At 36.1% G+C, this 23,006-nt stretch overlaps 1 protein-coding gene across 4 annotated transcripts in view; it reads right to left on the reverse strand.

Moving 5' to 3' along the window:
- LOC132116047 (brefeldin A-inhibited guanine nucleotide-exchange protein 1-like) overlaps positions 1 to 21,183 on the reverse strand; it is a 78,512-nt gene extending 57,329 nt beyond the window's left edge. For 3 of the 4 annotated variants that reach the window (XM_059524596.1, XM_059524595.1, XM_059524593.1), the window contains exon 1: positions 20,861 to 21,182. The gene's annotated coding sequence lies outside the window, so the exon portion shown is untranslated. Of the gene's footprint in view, positions 1 to 20,860 lie in introns of all 4 variants that reach the window. The other variant, XM_059524594.1, reaches the window with a different exon arrangement.
- Positions 21,184 to 23,006: the final 1,823 nt, after the last annotated feature.

Genomic DNA, 23,006 nt, shown 5'->3' on the forward strand with positions numbered 1-23,006 from the left:
CAGCTGCAGTCATGAATGACTAAGTGCTCGGCACGGGAACAATGTAATACTGTAGAAAGAGCACTCTCCTTCCTCCTCTCGGCAGTAAACAATGATGAGTATAGCAGCATAATGACATCTACATGCTTTGCTGACAGACAGCCCTCCAACTTGGACAGAATATCAAGCACTGGTGTCTACTTAGACTCACATCATTCTCCATCACTATGCAAGTGTTTCCAAAAATATTAGAAATATGGCTCAGACCATAGTGTAATATTGGTATTAACTATAATAAGTATTTTTTAAATTAGCAATAGAGGTCTAACTATACTTGTAGCACTCCGTTTGTATTTTTTTTTCACTGCAAGTGTCATGTCAGATGCCCGAGCAATAATTTTTCCCAATTTACACACTGGTTTCTCTTTTTGGTGACTTCATGGCTTAACTGGTGACATAACTACGACATTGCATGCTCGTAGTTTCTTTCGCGATTTGACATAAAATTATACAGGCTATAGCACGAGCTGGCGTATTTGTGCGTGCAATTGTAGAGCACACGCAATGAGCCCAGTACAGTTTCCGCAGTAGTTTGATTTGAGCCTGTAACTGAGGCAAAGTTGGAGTTCGCGTCTGAAACGTCTTCAGTTATGTGTGGTTATACAGATGCTCTGCGTTTAAATAAACATTTGTTCTTGTGAAGAAAAATTAGACCGAAACAGCAATTGTGAGTGGAGTTGCCAACCCCTAGCGCCAACCCTGCGTTAACTGCGTTAAATATTTTTATCGTGTTAATCTGAAAAAATGTATCACCTGCAACACACTAACTTTAACAGCACTAATATAAATACATAGAAATAAGTATATAAATAAATTGTTTACATTAATACAATTAGTAAATAATTCAAATATTAAATGATACTGAGAAATAGGTTGCACAAAATTGTCCCAATACTTTAGTACTGAACATTTAGTTCTGGAACTAAAGCGGTGTGAAAGGCCCTTCTGTGTCTGTTTTAGAGAGACTTGAGTTAAGAGTTGCTTTGTCCACATTCTTTTGAGCCATAAAACTAGTGTTATCAGATAGTTTGTCTTTGGTTGCTATAGAACCAGAGGCCTTGTCTGCCTTTTTAAGGTGGTAGTTGCATTTCGGGGGAAGGGTCCATAGACCCTTATGTTATGCTGCGTTTCCACGGCAGGAACTTTACCCAGGAACTAGGGACTTTGGCCTGGTGGTGTTTCTCCACTGCAAGAACCAGGAACTAAAAGTTCCGGGTAAAAAAATGCCCTTCAGAAAGTCCCTGCTGGCGAGGTGGTACTTTTTCAAAGTTCCGGAACTTTCGGGGTGGGACTTGGGTGCTAAACATCCTGATTGGTCAAGTTCACGCAGCATTGGTTGAGTTCAACCACCATTTATTCGGATCATTTTTATAATATTACTGTTATTGTGTCATGAAATGTTTTTTTTAAGTATTTCAGGCGAGAATGTAGTCGTTTAAAACTCAAATCTGTGGTTTATTTATAAAGACAGTACCTATTTAAAAAATGTGTTTCGCCGATCTCGGAGACGTGAGCTCCACGCGATCAGCGAGAGCTCAGTGCTTATGTATCCGCAGAGAGAAGTCTCTACTCGACTAGACCTTCTGATATGTGTCGCTGGCTTTGATGTCTCTTTAGTGGTTAATCATAAAATATAATTTGTTTTGGGTAAATCTAACAGGTTATCTTTGGTTTGTATTCAATTTATCTATATGTTAAAATGAAAATAAAAAAGGCAAATTTATATAATATTTAGTTTCATTGTAATGGCTGTATATATCCTATTTCGTTTTATTGTAAATACACAGAGAGGAAAAATGCAGTAGCCATGGTCAGCTGACTGAAGTTATCAAGCACGCTGCTGTTTGCAGATTTACCGGAATCGTGTCGTCACGGACATCACACTCCCGAGTCGAATGCACAAAGTCTGAACTACCGAGGATGCACTTCCAAAATCAGCGTACTTTGTATTGAGAAACGCACGCAGACCTACGTCACCAGTCTATTTGCCTAATCTTCCCGGTACTTTACACAGCGGTGGAAACGCAGCAAGCAACAGGTCTGGGGGGTAAAAGTTCCTGGTACAAATATTCCGGGTAATTTCGGTGGAAACGCAGCATTAGATGAGGGGGGCGTTAGATATTTTCTTTTAAATATAACAAATAGTTATGTGTCTGATCCAAATGCTACAATAGTTATGTGTATGGTCTAGGGCTGCAACTAACGATTATTTTGATAATCGATTAATCTGTCGATTATTTTTACGATTAATCGGTTTATGTACTTATATTTTAGTTTTTTCCATTTTTTCCAAAAGTAAATTATTAATAAATGGTCTTTATCCTTCAGCATAGATTTTTAAGAGATTTTAACCATTTTGCACTGTCATATCCTCATCAAAAATATACCTGGAGTTGTTTTATTGTGTTAGTAATCCTTTGTCGAACTCTTCTGCAATCAGAACACTGACCCATACTCTAGCAAATTTCACAAGTAGATTTCAAATAATGTTTTCACCATGGCAGTCCTTAGAGCTCCTAAAGTAGTTTAACATCCCGAACAAAGCTTATTAAGGAATCTTTCAGAACATATTTTCATGAAGAATAAGGATAAAACGCAATAAAATTGCAGTGCATTGTATTTTATTATTTACTGGGAAACAGCTTTATAGCTTTTGCTGTGAAATTGTAAACAATCCTTCGAAAAAAGTGCCAATGGCATGAAACCTGAATGGAACTCACAATTTAAAGTAAAATCCATCAGAAGGTTGTCCAGAAAAAAAAATTGGACACACACAAAAAACCTGCTGTGTGAAAAAGAGCAGTGAATACTTAGAAAAATTGTGCATTTCAAATATCTTTAAACATTTACCTCTCTCATTCAGTCATAATTAGGCTGCACGACTGAATTTTGAACTGATCACAGAACATGTTTGTAAAGCTTTAAATGTTAACTGTTAAAAAGCAATGTTTTCAGCTTTTACGACTAAACATTTGCAAACAACATTGTACTGGAGAATCTGCACAAATGAAAGTCTTAGGGGCCGTTCACAAATCGCGCCTAAAAACGCGGGGAAAACGCTAGGCGCACCGCTTTCTCCTTCTTTCCAAAGCGCTCGGGCAGAAGCGCCCCTGAGGCGTCTGCCTTTGCTAAGCAACCATGACGTGCTCTCTCCTTGAAGATGCGGAAATTTCAGCAAAGGATAAATGGATTTGCAGCTCAAAAAATTGCTTGCAGTAGCTCTGCTACTAAATTTATTTCAAAATGGAAATCCATATACAACTATGATCAGCTGTTCCTTTCATCTTGACTGAGCTTTTAACGTTGTTACGGGAAAGGATGAAGCTGATTGGTTAGTTCTTGTCACATGACCCGCGGTGCGCTTGCGGCATTCTGAAAAGTTGAAATGTTTTTAACTCGATGCGGTGCGGTGTTGGAAATAACGAAATTGAGCGTGCAAAAGACACGATATGTGAACGTCCCCTTAAAAAGTTCAGTAGTGCAGAGTTTACCGGTTACTCTTCTTTTTTGAAGGCTCAAAGTAAAGTACTCCCACATCACGCTGAATGCTGCAGAGACGCTGTTCGGGAAGCACGTGACATAAAACGAGGCCAGCTATTGGCTATTCGCTACTTCTCCTGCTGTACTGGCTGAGTAAAACCTCCGGTGGCTCATTACTGCCACACTTTGGTCGCCGCAGATTTGAAATATGCACGAAATGAGCCGCTTACGGCAAATAAAAGTTATTTAGCAACGAATCGATGACTAAATTAGTTGACAACTATTTTAATAATCAATTTTAATCGATTAAATCGATTCGTTGTTTCAGCTCTAGTATGGTCCAAATGCTACAATAGTATCACAGTTTCCAAAAAATATATTTGGCAGCACAGCTGTTGCCAACATTGATAATTCTAATAATGAATCAGAATATAAATTATATTTTAAAGGAGCATAAGAGACTTCTTTATAAAAAAAAACAAAAAAAAACTGGTCCAAATGTATATGTCTGTGTGTGTGTGTGTGTGTGTGTGTGTGTGTAAGAAATATAAGAAAACAGATCTTTAAATGCATTTCACAATATTACAGTTTTTACTATATTTTACTTTTGACAGGTGATAAACTCTAAAGAAATGCTGTTGTCCTGACTAACCTTCAAGACAATTCATAGTCTACTGTGTAATTTAGGTCTCTGGCTGGTTTGATAAATTAAAGTAGCTGTAGCCAGTGTCGTGTATTCACAGCAGTGCAGGATGAAGATTGGTTTAATCAGTTTTAGTGGTAGACTGTCTCTGTTAAAACACAGAAACCATAGCAACATGATAATTTCCCAGAGAGCCACAAAGAGTATTGTGTTACCTGAAATTTCAATAGTGAAAACACCCTTGATCTAAATTTATCCTTGCAATCTATTGCATTAGGTCCCTTCAATGCACTTCTTTTTCTAATCTTCAGAGAAAGCAATGAACTGACCTTGAGAGAGACTCTGCAAACAAAGCAAGAAAAACAAATCGCAGACTCCACACCAAAGCTGAATAGTAAAGGAGAAGAATCCTTACAGAAAAGTACCCCATCTAGAGGTTCAAAAAAAAAAAAAAAAATTCACCAATACTCACATTTCTTACACAATACTATTGTGCAGTTAGTGTTACTACAATAAATCCATGATAAATGATGACAATTTGTAGATTGTAAAGCCTTCGGTGTTATTTGGCTTCAAACTAGTTTCAAGTACTTTACAGTGGATGTCATAGATCTGTTTAGTGCTCGCATCACTGAGACTCATCATGACTAAACCTAGACTTGTGCCGGTATTCGGTAATGCGATATATTGCGGTGATTAATATGCACGATATTGTTATCGTGGGCACTTCTAAATACCGTGAATAAATATACATTACAAATTATTCAGAATTTGGAATGCATTTTAAGAATATTATTCCCATCAGCTGCTTAAAATGCACAACATCGCTGTATGCTGCTTGAAAGAGCGCATGCGCTCTGATGTAAACAAGCGTGCATGAGAAGCACATGGAGGAACACGTGAGAGATGCGCTGAATGAAAGCACATTCAATCTCTGACAGCAGATGGTGCTAAATGCAGCCCTTACCCTGTAAACAAAAATAATCTTAAACAACCATTCAGATTTGTGTTTTCCCTATGGTGTTTATTACAGTGCCAACTACTGAAATATTTAGACTTAATAGGCTATTTATCTTCAAATATTCATTTTTTTTTTATCTGGTCTACAAATGCCCTAGATATTGTTTGAAAGTGTTTTGATCTTGTATTGTTCATTCACACTTTACATTATGGCTTCATTAGTTAACATAAACTGCCAATGAAAAAATTATTCTGAACATTCATTAATCTTAGGTATTCCAATATTTAATAACACATGTTAAAATTGAAAGTTGCAACTGTGTTATTTAATGAGCTAACATGAACTAAGACTTTTAAGATTTTTTAACAAAGATTAATAACATCTATATCAAATGTAGCTATTGCTCATTGTTTAGCTGTGCATTTATTGAATGAGCACTATGCGATGTCCGAACTGATTACACTATATTGTATGTATTGCACTGTATTTTATGTAAAATCATTTTCTATTTTTAAACTGTCTTAAATTCATTTTAAGTCAATTTTTTTATAATTTTCATTTTCAAGTTCTTAAATTGCTTGTTTTATTTTTGTGATTATTTTTCTTCATGACTTTTTTTTTTTACTTTCTTTTTGAATTACCATTGTGTACGAAATGTGCTATAAATAAACTTGCCTTGCCTTGCCTTGCCTTGAATGTTAATGCATTAACTAAGGTTAACTAATGAGGTCTTATTGTAAAGTGATACCTATTGGTTTTTATAGTTCTTTTGCACTTTAATGTGTAAAACATTTAACTTTTATATATTTTTCTGTATTGCTTTATTGGTCTTAAATGTTTAGTTATTTTTGTTATAAGAAAAAAAAATATTTAACCTGTTATACTGTATTATGACCACTTTTTAAAACAAAATTTCAATACAGTGATAATACCGTATACCGTGATAAAAGCATTATCAATTAACCGCAACACGAAAAATATGATACCGGCATATCCCCAACTAAACCTATGGTCGTATAAGTGGATAAATGGTCCATGTGCCGTGTTCAAATGAGTAACGCTCTTTCGTTCCGCTTTTGGCACATAAACATTATATGGAACATTTATCGAACTCTCAGTGTTACTAGTAAATCCATGGTAAATGATGACGATTTATCAAAGGAAAATTATATTGCGATAATAAACGTTATAGATTTATCGCCCAGCACTAATTTTATCCGTTATTAAAGAATAAATTAATATTATTAATAATATTTTTGAAATATATTCATTAGTATTGTGATATTGAACATCCAGGAACGCATTAAATCAGTATCCATTAATAAAACTGTTCAAAACTAGTCATTTTTGTTTAATAAATTTGCTGGTCTTTTGTGTCGTTGAATAACTTAAGCAATAATTCGGTAGCACTTTATTTTACAGTCCTGTTCCTCATGTACATACTATGTACTTATTATAGTAATTACAATAACTATGTAATAACTATGTACTAACCCTGAACCTACCCCTAAACCTAACCCTACCCCATGTAGTTACCTTGTATTACCAGAACTTTCTTAGATAAATACATTGTAAGTACACTATAAGTACATGTAAGTACACGTACTGTAAAATAAAGTGCAACCAATAATTCTAATATGCCTTGATAAATGGCAAAGTCATGATAGCTCTGCCAGGTTTTGTGTGCGTTTTTGAAAGAAGCCTCTTACGCTCACAAAAGCAGCATTTATTTGATCTAAAATGATAGTAAAACAGAACAAAATAACAAGATTTGAAACCTAATTTTTCTGTAATATTATAAAAGTTTTTACTGCCAATTTGATCAAATTAATGCTGAATACAATTGATTGTATTTAAAACATTATTAGCTGTTTGCTAATGGACTGAAGTAGGAATTCAACAGGAATTACACTTATCATGATGCATGCCTGCTTATTCAATGAGCTACACAAATCCTTTACATCTTTACAATCTGATGAGTAGCACAAAACAAAGTCTTCCTGTATGCCATACTGGTGCACTCTAACAGGTGGCAGTGCACCATTATAATTTTGAAACATTGCCAGCACCCACACTTTCTGAGCCGACAGTTGGGACAACATATTATGACACTGCATAAATACATTTATTTCAGTTACCATCAGCTTCAAAGGACTGATATGAAATCTGACTGTGCAACACAGCACTCACAATCTCCAACACAGGGTGTGGCAGATAAATAGACCTTAATACATTTCTACAGTGTGGGGCTTTAATATCTCAATTCAATTACGGTCTAAAAATCATTCAAATGGGAGAGCAAGGCTAGTTTAAAATGAAATTATCTATATAATGCATGCGTGTGTTGTGAACAAGGGGCACAGTGCTGGCGGTCTACTCTGAATCCACACTGACCCACATTAGAAAAGGGCTTCCGTGTGTCCCCTCTCAATTTTAGCAGGGCCTCCAGACCTTCTGCGAATCCCTGGACTAGCCTGGGACTCACAGCATTCCACATAGCCATGGGAAAATAAATAGACTGAAGCAGGTCTACTGTATTCAGCTGCCAGTGAAAGAGATCATATGAAAGACACAATACAGTTTTAGTAGAAATTATATAGGGATGAGCAAAACTGTATATCTTCAAAATTAACCCCACATTTTTTTTTTACCAAATCATAGAAACAAGCTTATTTCCATGGCCATACATTAAAACATCTGTGAAAGAATGTTACAGAAGCTGTTGTGCTTTAGGATAAAATAAACACTCATAACCAGCATGAATTATGTATTAGCTCTTGATACGCTGCGATGCTGATGGCGGCTCTGAGATAATTGTGCTCTAAGGACATGCGCCAACAGTTCAGCGAGATGAAATAATGTAGAATTGCCAAACTATGATGCCGCTATCATCTAAAATGCACAGAGCCGTGATTCACTCCAATCAAAGCAATAACACTAGCGCAATTAATGGAAACTAAACCTGCAACCCAATAATTGATGCAGTGGGGCTCTAGGATGACCGTGTTCATTCGCTCTCTGGGTGATCTTACTGAGCGATTGCGTAACTGATGGAATGATTACAACCTCCAGGGAGAAAAAAAAACATTAGCAATGACAAGTATTTTATTAAAATAAATGATAAATAAAACACTAAAACTGTAAATAAAAGTGAACGTTATAAAGCCCACAGTATAAAAATGAACATTCGTTTTGAGATTTGATGATTTATTAGTGTTATCAAATTAATAGGTTCGAGGGTTTTTTACAGATTAACTTTAAGCGAACATTAGAGGATGTTAAAGATAATCAGAATGTAAGAAAAATGAACATGAACAATTAAATACCCAGGTAATAGACAAAAATATATGCAGATAAAAAAAACAAATATGGAACCAATCAGTGTAATTTTAGTATTGTATACAATGATAGCATTGATTGTTATATTGACTTAGCTTTTATTTATATATTCAGTTTATATTACAAATTTTGTAATTAAACATTTCAGTAATTTCATCTGCTTGTCATTTTTTTTTTTTAAACCTTTATATTTTCACTGAAGTTGAATTTTTTCTCCAATATTCATATTTTATTTTAGCTTTATTTCAATTACTATTTTCAAAAGTTCTAGTTTAGTAATTTTATTGTTTCAAATTAAACATTATAAATGTTGCCTTGGCATTTTTTTTTATTACAGAAAACAATTTTTAATACAGTCACAAAACTGTTTTTATCATTCACTTTTATTGATCGTATAATCGAAAGATGTGTTGTTGCACTTCGAGCATCCCGAGTTCGAGACCCAACTCGTGGACCATTCCCAATCTAATGCCCCCTCTCTCTCCCCCAATTTGCTTCCTGTTCACTTTCAATAGATCTATATATATATATATATATATATATATATATATATGTGTGTATATATATATATATATGTATATATAATAAACTATAAAACATCTGGAGTCAAACCCTCATTGCCAATTTCCACATAAAGTCTAAACTTGTGGGTACTTGTGTGTCAACCGCTAGGCCACAGGTCCATTATTAAAGAGAGTCTTTGCTTAAACTGAAAACCGATACTGACTTGGTCAGGAATATTGGGCCTTGCTGGAACTTCACAAATGCCGAACATGTTGTCGTCAAAGATGTCCCTGGTCTACCTGAGAATATATCAGCTCTGGAGGTGAGTTGCAACTCTAATGAAGCAGAAATAGCTTTACTTTCACTCATGGTGCATGCGGTGGGCCGAGAGCATGCCGTGACATGTCACTCGGTACAGCTACACCATGGGGAGTTTCACTCGGCAGGACAGCAGAAAGCCCCGACTGTTGACAGTTTCTCTCCTTCATACTAGCAATAATTGCAGAGGAGCTCTGTAATTGCATACTGCTATTTTGCTCTGGATCTCGATTGCCAAAGTCAAATATGTTTATGCTTGCTTATTGTTACCCTGCTTTGGTGTTTCAGACAACAGCATGGTGGGATCGAGACAATGGCTCTGAGACACCTTCACCTAGGTAAACAACTCTCAGAGCGAATTCAGTCTCCAGGTGCCAGTTTGTTCCATCAATTAAGCAAAAAGTGGATGGTGGCATGTTTTGCAGTACACACATGCTGCTGCTCCAACGCTGGGGAAAGATAAACAGTAGGGTCCTTTGGGAGTTGTGCAGTACACATGTGATCAACACCAAGGCAACACACGCACACTAATGCAGTGACTGCAGACCGCAAGACAAACCAAACAGAAGTCATTTGCATAGCCAGAGGGTGTGCGAATGGAGTCCAAGTAGACGGTGTAAGGTGGGTTCTTATTAGGGCGTTCTTCGTCTCCTCCTCCATACTTTCTCATGTAGAATCACTCTGCAACTCTCGAGCCAAGACACGGATACATCCAAGCAAAGTTTCTTTCATGAGACGTCTACATCTTAGTCCCTCTGGCCTTTGGAAAACTCTGATCTGCTGCCCACTTGATCTACTCCATTCAAAGGGTAGGGTGGATTCACACGTTCCCAGATCCAGGACTGAAAAACTGAGGCAGAATGGGGCTGATCCTTTCTTGATCATAAGAATTCACATTGTGAATTGAGCACAGACAGTCAGTCGTAAATCTGCTTAAAAGAGGTGACATTTACCAAAACCATTAGAGCTTCCTAACCAACCTCAATCCCATTCTCAACGGTGACTAGTGTTACCTGAGAGCAGTGGTGCATTTTTCCTTCACTCCTACAGATGCATTACCATTTCAAAGAACACACATTCACACCGCGCCGGCACACTTGACAACCAGAGAAACTATTTAAATGAACTCCTCTTGCCTTACAAACCTAGAATTTTCAAGAATGAATAAATCCGGCAGACAAGTTTAGGAATCTGAAGGCTCTAGTTCTTATGGGTGGGTTTTCCGTTTAAACACTTGGATGTGTTGCATAACTAATGTCATGGAAAATCATAAGGCTTTTTTGTTTTTAATGACAAGAAGAAAAGTGAACCTGTACAATTTTGATCTTAAGCCTGTCATTTAAGGTGAAAAAAAAATTATGGGTACACCACTGTACCTTATCTTCCCAGAAATATGTATATTTATACCTTAATGTGTACAGATGTGTACATTTGAGAGTACTACCCCACAATTTTCTGGCAGTGTACACTACAGTTCAAACTTAAAGGTGAGGGGTCAGTAAGATTTTTTTTACATTTACACTACAATGTTTTCAGCCAAAAATTGGAAACTTTATTTATATTTACATATTTTTGAAAATGGGTTTTAAAGTGTAAAGTTTCGAAAATGGCACCATTATCGTGTACGTGTAAACACCCAAAACGGGAATCTTTGAAAACGGTGATGTCATGTGCGTGCGTATTATGTGTTATAGTGTTGGGCGATATGGTCATTTTTCAGATCGTCATATCGTCAGCCTGTGAGATCGACGATACACGATATTATCGTGGATGGGTGGAGCTAGAGAGAGACTCTTTGTCCTTGTCAAATCATAACTATTGAGTGTTTTAAACCGCGCAGGTGCGCGAGAGAGGCCTATGGAATCACCAATAATCGAAAAAATATACTTACAAACATACTGATAAACTAACATTAAATATAAAAATACTGTATTTAAAACAGCTAGTTCATACATAGTCGGACGCAACTGTCAAATCGTGCGTTCGCATCTGCGCAGGGAAGTTATCAGTCTAAACATTCTGCAAAATCAGTCAACGGTGAAAATCAATAATAGATTTCATTTAGAGTCCAGCAGTTTAACACTACTATTGGGCATAAACGAACACGTTAAATATAAAGTATTTAAAACAGGTAAGTTAATATATTTGTAGTAAAGTTGAATTGAACTGATGCATCAGTCATACAGCGCTCCGGACCGCGCACCTCATGACGAGCTCGACGCACCGCCACAGAAACAAGAATGAGATGCATTCTAACATAACTGTGGCATTAAAATCAGTTAGTGAGGGATCGTTTAATATATAGCACATATAAAGGCCGTTCAGATTACTTGTTAAAGTTCAATGAAATACCTTTTATCTGCAGACCATGTACGTCTGTTTGTGAATGGAGACTTTGTAACGGCCGAAACTATGTATTTTGCATGCATCACATTATATTGCGGTGTGCATGAAAATAATAACTAGGCGGCAGATTGAATTTATTATCCATAGTGGTTCTCACGTACTCCTAAGTCATCACCACATAGTGTGTTTTATAAGTTAAGTGATCAGTCTTTAAGAGAAGGACTACGTGAGAACCACTATGGATGATAAATTCGCTCTGCCGCCATGTTAATTTTTTTGTCTTTACTTTATTTGTGACACCAAGAAAGAGTTAATCTCTCATGTTTGAGAAGAGCGCGTTGCAGTGTAGCAGCCATTAAATGTGTGGGACACCAACTCCTCGTTTTCTATCTCTTTCATTTCATGGATTTATGAGTTATCCGAGTCAAAGCGGACAATTTCAGTGACTACAGGCTCTAATCCTCCTGCGCTCGCGCGCGCTGTGTGTGTGTGTATATGTGTGTGTGTGTGTGTGTGTGTGTGTGTGTGTGTGTGTGTGTGTGTGTGTGTGTGTGTGTGTGTGTGAAATGCGGTGCTGAAGTGAAATAACTGGGCAGTTTGATAGCCGAATTATAATAAGCAGCCTAATAAAAATAAAAATAATAGTTATTATTATTATAATCTAATACATTAATAGGAAAATGAGCCTAATATCGTCTTGATTATCGACAGAGAAATCTGCTTATGTCGATATCTCTGACGATCGTCGATACACGATACTATCGCCTATCGGCACAACCCTAATGTGTTAGATATGCAGACATGCGTAGTGCCAATTTTAAAGGCAAGGCATGAACAAACATATACAGCAATGGCGCAGAACATGGTACTGTTGTTGCTGCTCAAGAGTTTGCTAACGCGTCTTCCGCAAAGTGTGGATTCACTTCAACAATATTACAAAAAACAATATTGAAAAATATAGAAACAAAAACATTTTAAATATGCATTTTAAATTGTACATTTATTTTCATATATATATATATATATTTTTTTTAAGTATAAAATACAATATTACAAGTTTTTACTGTATTGTAACTCTTACCTACCACAAAACTTTGAACAATAGTGTATATAATCCTTGCAAACGTCTTTTTGGCCAATTATTAGATAAGGCTTTTGTGAACACAACCATGCAGACAAACTTGTTTTTGTTTATTGATTCTGCCCCTTAAAATATGATCGGAAACTAAATTGGGTATGGTTACAAGCCTGAAGCATTTCTCACCTGGGCTCCACCTGTCAGTAAAGGTGTAAGTGTTAACCATAAAAGGTGCTATACAGAAACTGACTTGAATGCATGAGAAATATTTTTATATATATAGTATATATATATTGTATACATAATAATATATTACAATGCATTGCCATTTGTATTTGAGTAGAACATTCTAGCCAAACCAAAACATGAGACGCTACAGTTTAAAAAAATCAATGCCTGTAAATCTTTATCTTTCTCTACTTGCACAAGAACCGGTAGCTGTTTAGAGACCTTACACTGTTTTATTTGGCACTTGGTTCCTTGATGACACTATCATGACGGCATTCTGTTTATGGAAGGTAAACAAAATCAGAGACAAATTTACATAATCTATCCATTTAGCCCACAGTTGAAGTATCAAGCATCCAACCCACCAAATAGACACAAACCGTTTCTCACACACAAACACAAATGCTTCCAAAAAGCAGAGCCCCAGTGGAAGGGGGGGCAGTGTGTTCTTTTCACCCGCAGAGATAAACACCCGGCTCAGGTCCTCTGTGCTTGAGGAGGGAGCATTGGACCACTGACATTCACATTGTGTAGGAGAAAGAAAATACCTAGCTATAATTAAATTTAGGGTCTGCACAGGAAATGCTGAGGGATGTTGTCTGGACAACGCAACGTGGGGCATGAGAGTGGCCCTGGTGTAGCCCTGCCAACTAGTCACATCAACACTGCGACAACAAGTGCATGCATGTGTAACTGCATGTATTTACTCGACTGGTTAACAAGACATATTTTCTGAAACAAAAAGAACAATGCAAACAGGGTTGAAAAATCTGTGAAATTAGTTCACAAGACACTAGTTGGACACATTTTTTGAACCAATTGCATTAGATTAGGGATGGGCGATATATCGCAGGCGATTGTCACGTGCATTTCCTCAGTAAAGCCGGTTCCCTGATTAGCAGTCAATCACCATTACCTGCTTTCAAATGGAGCGGCATTTAATAGACAGAGCTGCAGATCACTGACAAGCTACGGAATATCGCGTTCATTATCGCAGATGAATCGCCTTCGATAATGAACGCGATATTGCGTAGCTTGTCAGTGATCTACAGCTGTCTATTAAATGGCAAAAAAACATGCAAACACTGTCACTGACAGCCAATTTAGTTTTCAATTTCCTTCTGTTTTGATTGTAAAAAGCCTTTGTCTTTGACGTTAACCTGACATTACACGACAGAGGCTTTTTAAAAATATTTATTTGATTCCACAGTGTTTGCTAAACTTACTATAATTGAGTTGATAGATAATACATCATTTGGTGTATGCCATGCCTCATCTTCTTCATTTTAGTCAAGAACCGTTATATAAGCTAGATTTTTATTGTACTGTTTTATTGTTATTGGTTTTTCATTAAAGGGAGTTCACCCAAAAAAAGAATTCGGTCATTAATTACTCACTCTCATGTTGTTCCAATCCCATAAGAACTCTGTTCATCTTCACAGCACTAATTAAGATATTTTTGATGGAATCTGAGTAGTGTTGTCAAAAGATCCGGTACTTTGGTACCAAGTCAGTCCTTAAAAAATGAAAATGTCAAGGTACCAGGTTTCTTTAAGTACCGGTGGTACCGAGTACCCGGTCAACCCGGTTCTTGACGCATACAGCGCTATGATTTCCGCGAAGCAGAAAACACGGACGGAATCTCAAAATCCAGTCATGAAAATTAAACTTATATTTTAATATGGACAGTCACGGAATTTGTCAAAATATGTCCAACGCTTGCAGTAATTTCAGCATCTGCCGTCTCAATGAGGACATAAATACATAAACAACATCCCCAGAACTGTTCTGAGTCACTTCACAAGCATTTTACTGTTTCATTTGAGTAAAACCAGTGTCAGTTTAAAGGTATGCACGGCAACCCGTCAAAATAAGTTCATTTTTACATAATGGCATTGTGCTAGAAATATTACTATTATTTAGTAGAATGTATGTGACACTGCTACTACTGTTGAAAAAATTAATAAAACTTTTTAAAGAAATAAATCACACAATATTTCTTCCATGTTTTAATTTTAATAGCAAATCCCCTTTATTTACAAAAAAATAAAATGTTTAAATTTCATTAATTAAAAGACAAATTAAATTTGGGTGAAACTTGTTTACTGTTTATCATAATTATATTACTTTTAGAAAAACAATTGTAAATAAGTATAAAGAATGGAACTGGTTTTATTTTTAGTGATGAAAAGTGATTTTTTTTTAATTAGCATATTTTTGTTTTGCTTTAGTTTTGCTTTGGTACCGAAATTGGTACCGAGAACCGTGGATTTTCACTGGTATTGGTACCGAATACTGAAATTTTGGTTCCTTGACAACACTAAATCCTAAAATTGGCCTAAATTTTCATGATCCTACACACAAAACACATCATACTTGTACCAATATTATAAATATGCCAAAACAGGGCATTCATTTCATGATTTGTTACAGTGGCATTTTAAAAGTCAACAACTTTTTAAAAAACTCAAACTTTTAAAAATGACTAAAATGCACATCTTTACTCCAAGGCAATATAAAGCATGTTTAGTATCAACCTAAAGTGTCCATAACCACCCAATCCTCTAGCATCCCTAAATCTCAAAGTAACTGCTGTACACACTAAAGGACTCTGGGCAGAAATGAGGAGTCAAATGGTATTGTCTCTGCTTGTGGCAGAATTATGATTAATTCAGCACCTGTCACAGGCTGAATGAGTTACCGCTACTGAAACATGATGCATTATTTACAAAGGCCAGTAATGAAACAAAGTGTCTGGTAAGAGATCTAACTAATGCTGGACTTTCATCCAAAAACCATATATTTTAGATTAAATGGACAATTTTGTTTTAATGCACTGCACAGCCACACTGTAAAAACAAAATCTGTGGAAAAACAGAAAAGATACTAAAAAGAAACCTATATTTAAATGTAAGAAAAAAAATATGGGTGAAACACCTAAAAACACAAGATTCCTTTAAATTAATAGTACATTGTAGGGCTGTAGTCAACCAAAGAAATGCTTAGTCGACCAAAGTCCAACATAAAGTCCAAGTCCAAAGTAAAACATAGGGTAATTATATTTAGAAAACAGTAATATATAACTGCTAATTAAGGAATAAATATCAAGGAGTAAATTATGTAAATCACTGAAAATTTCTTTATTGGTGAAAAAAAAAAAATTATGCAACTGGTGGACTAATGAGAATGTCAGTCGACCAAGACGGCATCGACCGACTAGTCGACTAAACGACTAAAGTTGACAGCCCTAGTACATTGTGCCCTACCTTTTCAAGGCTTTTCTTAAAGTGCAGGGTTTTGGTGGTAATTATGGCACAGGTTTTTGGGAATAAGAAGAACGGCGTACCCTGGCAGGTCTGTAACCTGTGAGATTGCATCTTAATAACAGAAACGTTCCATCTTTTGAACCTTTCCAGACACCTGTGCAAAGATTCACCCTCCATCTTAACAATAAACCCAGGGCCACAAAATTAAATTCATTCACCTCATTCACTATGTGTGCACCAAAGCAACAATCCTCACCAGCAGAGCTGGGATAAGCCAGACGGCCACTGCACACGTATTTAATTCCACTTTCTTTATTAAGGGAACGCATGCACACATGCAATCATGTGTCCAAAAAGCACTAAAAAGTTAAACAACGATCCGAGAAAACCATTTTCCATCCAAGTTCTTGGAAGGACAAAAATCTGAGGACATATATAATGACAAGAAACAGACAGGAGCATAAAACCGCTTTTTTAATGCACTACCCTGAGTCTTAAACTTGTACATTACGCCTCTAAAAACAACTCAGAATGCTATGATATTTTTTTAGTTGGGATTTGAACACTGCTTTAAACCTATTCCTTGTTTTGGGCCATTAAGAAACTTTTTCACAGGTGCTAACAGGACTCGAACTGTCTGAAGTGTTAGAAGGCGTGAGTAATATACGATCAGTCTGAAAGCTAAATAATAAATGTGGACACCTGATCTTACTGGTTACTCTCAGTTTCTGCAAAGGTGTCTTGAAAACAATGAGAGTACATTCATATTAATAGTCCAATGAATCACAATTAGCCTTTTTATGATAGTACAGGCTTTAAACTTGTGCTTTAAACTTTAAACTTGTAAGACACAAAAGGCAATGCCATAGACATAGATCCTTGAGAGATCTCATTTAAAATAAATATTGAAGAAATAAACTTTACAGCAGGTCTTTATAAACACTTCACCAACCTTTGGTTATCCACAAACTTGAAAAAATGAAAATTCTGTCATCATTTACTCACCCTATGCTATGGAAATTAATGGGACCGATATTCTTCAAAATATATTCTTTTACATTCCACAGAAGCAAGCAAGCCCTATGTGTTTAAAATTACAGAGTTTTCACTTACGGGTGGACTATACCTTCAATATCCTGATTTTTTTTTTCAGTTTTAGGTATTTTAATATATCAAGTTAAATTAGAGGAAAAAATAAATGTTTTCTTGGCAACCAGCTAAAATGAAATATGTTAGTTCTGTTTAAAAAAAAAAAAATTATGGTTTTAATTTTAGTGATCTAAACAAATCTATTTAAAAAAAAGTAACAAACACTGAAAATATAGATGTGAATCATTACCCTAATTTTTTCTTATTGGATGAATAAAACAAATTTTTCAGTGCACATAGCAATTTAAATCATTTAACAACAACAACCAAGTATTACGCAACATTCCTGGCAAAAAACCTTGGACTTTGTCGGGAGCTGAGTTTTGGTACCATCTCCAATACACTTTAATAAAATCCTTAATGTGAATCATAAATAAAAATAAAAAATATTGTGTTTGTGACACCACATCCATCAGAAAAAGGGCCCAATCTAAACCATTCAAAATATTCAAGACCTAAATCTATATGACAAACTAGAGCATTTGCAAAAGCTCCTGATTGCTCAACAGGGTTTGTTAAGGTCAATGATTGTGCAGTTAGAAAAAAAAAAGGATCAGACTCAGCCCCGGGGTCCTGTCTATTCTGCCTGAACTGAAGAAGTATTTCCTGAAAAAGAAAATGATGAACTTGTTTTACCTGCTCTGTAACTATTTATTGTGCTTAAGGGACAAGAAACTCTCCTTATATCTAGGCTGTCATTAAGAAATCCATCTTCACATTCAGAAAATATCAACACTCACATCCGCTTATTTCATGACTTCTCTGGCATACAAAGCAGATATTTAAAGGGATAAGTTCACTCAAACATGACAATTATTTACTCATGCATGCTTCCCTAAAACGACGACTTAATGCTGTGGATAATAAAAGGAGATATCATTAGAAATACTTCAGCGTCTTTTGTCCATACAATAAAAGTCAATGTTTGTTACGAATAATACTGTCCGGTCAAAATATATTTTTTGTGTTTCCACAGAAGAACAAAAGTCATAGGTTAGGAACAACATGAGCACATGATGACAATTTAAAATTTTTTTGGTGAACTATCCCTTTAAGCCATTACATTTCTTTTAAAGACTGATTTTCCTAGAGCACTCATTTACTTTAAAAGAAAATTCACACAGTAGACTATTAAATGCTTCAAAAGCTCAGCATGAAAACGGTATCCTTGCTGTATCTGCAAAGAACGATATTTCAAACACTTTCCTCTCATAGCCTTTTAGTGAACCTTTTTTTTTTTAGTCTTCCAAGCAACACTTATCTGTAAACTTCTATTACAGAAATACCAATCATTTTCCAAGATATACAAACTTACTTTCTCAATATATATTCACAAATGGAAATGAGTGAATACTATTTTTTTTTTTTTAGATGAAACCAGGGTTCACAGCTTCAAGTGAGGCATGTGCGTGCCCCCCCCCCCCCCCCCCCTCCTCCAGTGTGACAAAATGAACTGTGGCTCGACAATTACGACAGGATTTCTCTAAAGTCCACTGACAAACGCTGTCATAACTTGGACATCAAAGCAAAATGCCAAATGCGATCCAACATATGCAAAACCGGACCATAAATCCTTTGCTGTTCAGCAGAAAAGCAATATATTTGTCTACCACAAATGCTTTTTTATATATAAGGGATATGAAAATAAATAAACTTAGTTGGTAACTAATTACATTCTTCAACCATTAATACATTTATTATCCGCATTGCCCATGTTACAGTTTTACAAAATGTGGTTGTATGTATCAGTCCTCTGTAATCGGAGTAAGCCCATCTCATCTTTTAAGTAGCCAGAGACCAGATTTGCGAGGATAAGGCCTGCGCTGGGAACTTTGTCTCAGTGGTGTAAAAACACAGCTCACTAAATAAGATCTAAATAATTCACTAACCAGCACAGAGAGAAAGGGTAGACAGTTTACCCTATTATGTTGACCTATTATGTCAAGCTGTATGAAATAGATTCAACTTTCTACCTCTCCATCTGACTGTGGCTGTCCTTTACATCTTCATATCTTCTTGTAAGTAGATTGAATCACAGTCTCGTGAATACGCAAGGTGCTTCCTATACGTTTCAAATAGATCAGTGTCCCATTCCTAATAAAATCACATCTCTGTGACTAATGCTTTACAGACTAACAGTGAAAAATCACAGATTGCAATGCAGTAAAGCAAGCTGAATCAACAACTCTGCATGCACAATGCACGGTGCAAGTGATTTCAGCCAAGAGCCTGAAAGCCATTGCTTTCTTCCCCCTTTTAATAATGCACTGCAATTCAACTTCCACCGTGCCATGCATTATTGACCACTGATAATGACAAATGCATGACAGAGGTAGAGACATTCACCTTATCCCAAGCAAGCCATTATAGACTAGCACAACCCCTATCCTGCAAACAACACTTCCGTTACGCCCATCGAGAACGAGTCTGATTCATTTAAACGAATTCGTTCAGTTCGTTCAAGTGAATCGCTTCACCCACTCGTTTGAGTCATCGCAGTGAGTTGAGTCATCACTGAAAAGTGCGACCTTGAGCATTTTAACAGCTCTTTCTGTATAGTGAAATGCATCGTTAGTCACAAAACGCAGTTGTTTATTAATTAAACATTGATTAAGTTGTGGAGTTTGCGTCAAATGTTCCATCTCACGGCAGAGGGTTCCAAACGCTTTCCAATCGGCTCAAGTGAATCATTCAAAAGAGCCGTTTTGAATGAACAACTCGGCGGAGCCTGTGTCTGCAAGGCACAATAATTGCGCATCGTTACTACACATTTTTATCAAGTTGAACCTCCGTCAGCATGTATACTCGACTTATTTAAAGATAATTAAGCAATTCTGCGACAACACCAATGCAAACAAACATCTCTGTCTGCGTTTCCCTTCATCTTGCCCAGTCATTGTTATCATTGGGGGGAACTGAGGATGGTACAAAACTGATTTTATAAATGATATAACAGTTTAGATTGCACGCTGTAGTCTCGTATTAAGAAGCTCAGACTGTAACATTACGCAAAGCTAAAATCTCACTATTATTGTAATATGACAGGTGGGGGTCTTTACATATAACGTTAATAATAGAAAAACATGGACAGTGACACTCAAATTAATTCGAAATGCTTATAAAGCATATAGAATTATTCTGTAATTCAACATGAATAGTTAATTCTGTGCACAGTCCGTATGATGAAGGGGCTTTCTCGAGCTCCTGTCAAAGAGGACAAACTCGCCCAGTCAGTTCCTGCTTTCCTTTACCGGTTTCCCAATTCGGACGTGCACTAAATATGATTTATTCAACCAGGAGAGGATAATTATCGATATTTCACACTAAAAGGGACAGAGTGAAGCGTTTTTTTCCCCAGGTAGAATGAGAATAACTTCCGCAGTGCTGCTGGATTCCTGCAGCCGATCTGAAGCGGCTCCGATTTATTACTGGTAACGTTAGGATTAAAGCCACACATGCAGATCTTAACGTCTGAAACACCGCGATCAACGCACTGAAATCATACTGACCTAGTGCCACCTCACAGGCTTTGCGCAGCTGCGAGTGATGAGCCTTTTTCACCTCCTTGTCGGCCAAGATCTTTTCCAAAGCTCGGGTTAAAAACATGTTTTTCGTCTTTTTGCCTTCATACATGACGCGCTGTTACGGGGCGAGGAGAACCTGTCCCAGTGGAGTCTTGATACGTGCTTTTTAGATATTCCTGTATGATTGGGCTCTTCTCCGGCGGATGGTGCCCTCAATAGAGCAACATAAATAAAGCCAGAAGGTGGGGTAAATCCCTCAGTTTTCCATCAGCGACCTGCTGCCTGCGCCATGTTGGAAGGAAATGACGTCACGCACGTAAAAACGGCCGCAGAGTAAGAAGTGAGAGAGGGTATAATGATAAAGTATAAACAATATTGAAATGTAATAGAAAGAGGTTAAACATAAACAGATTACAAATTTAATAATGATACATGAATAAATAAAAAAGAGAAAGAAAAATTCTGATCTGTGAATAGAGAACGGATTGTCAGTTCTGGCTATACCAGAAAAACAGGTAAACTCACTTCCTTGTGGTAGTTGTGGTCATAGATATACGTGGTTATGTTGTCCATAAGTTATATAGTGTTTGCAAGTAAAAAAAAAAAAAAAAGAAAGAAAGAAATAAGAAAAACTTTAGGCTATGTAACCAACCACATGTACTCATAATTAAAAAACTATATTCTAAAAACATGAAGGGTATTTTCGAGGGAATTTAATAATTATTTTAAGCTGGTTTAAGATAGCTTAAAAGTTTTATTAATAAGGATGCTATTTTGTAATTTCATGTGGACCAGATGAGTTTGTTGCTGCCATGATTCAGCTATTAGTAAGTCATTGGGAGAAATATCATTTGCCTTTATTAAAAATACTATAATGTCTACTAAAATGAATTTCTAACTGAAAACAGTTCTTCGTATTTTAATAAAATTTTATTTACTGGTTTTCAGTGTGTTTTACTGCTGATACTTTATTGCTGTTTGTGGTTTGGAGTATCTGTATTAGTGACTTTGAGTTATACACACTGTAACGGGACGTTACAGCAGGCCTCGGAGAGGCTTTTATTAACAGAAAATAAAACAAAAGAGGGGATAAACGTGGCCAAAAGAGGGAATAAACATATCCCATTGGTTCCCAACCCTGGTCCTTGAGGCACCCCAACACTGCACGATTAGCATGTGTTCTTATTCAAATACATCTGATTCAGTTCATCAGTTCATTAGTAGATGACCTGAAACTGGTGTGTTAGAGAAAGGAGACATGCAAAATGTGCAGTTTTTGGTGTGCCTCCAGGACCAGGGTTGGGAACTCCTGCCCCAACCCTAATCCTGTTTGCATTATTACACTCAGATAAACATCATTTACTATTTTTTATATTTTTTCCCCTTGTGGGGACCGCAGACCAGACCCCACAATGTACAAAAATGTTATTATTATTATTACTGATATAATTATTATATATTCTGAAATCTGTTTTATATCTTTGTAAAACACTGAAAAACATCAAAATCAGGTGGTGACGAAAAAGTCACAAGATGAACTAAAGCTCAGCACAAGCAGCTTTTCCACAAGCTGAGAAGACCAATACTAATATATATATATATATATATATATATATATATATATATATATATGTAGAAAGTGCACAATGTCATTCACACAAACAATAAACACCATCATAGTGACACACATGAAACTGAAATATGCAATAAACATTAATTTAACAACATTAGATGCAACATACAACCCTATTGAACATAACTGAAAAGTAAAACTAAGAAGAAACAGTTATTTCAAAGAAAAAACATAAAACTTGAAATGCAGTTTTTCACTGTAAATTATATATTCTTTTTCCACACCAAAAACAGTATTTTACTGTAAAGCTGCATGAAATGTCTATTACATTTTTCATTACAACTTCTTGTTTACCATTTAACAGATTTTTACTGTAGCATTTTAACAAAATCCTAATAATTTTACAGTGTGTGTGTGTATGCATGTATGTATGTATGTGTGTGTTACCATAGTTTGTTAGATTCTGCACTTGTTGGGCATTTAAAATATAACTGACCTAAATATCCTTCCACAACAAATATATATTTTTGACACTTAAGCCATTTGAATAAAAAGCCT

This window comes from Carassius carassius, chromosome 35, assembly GCF_963082965.1.
Source record: "Carassius carassius chromosome 35, fCarCar2.1, whole genome shotgun sequence".
Taxonomy (NCBI): Eukaryota; Metazoa; Chordata; class Actinopteri; order Cypriniformes; family Cyprinidae; genus Carassius; species Carassius carassius.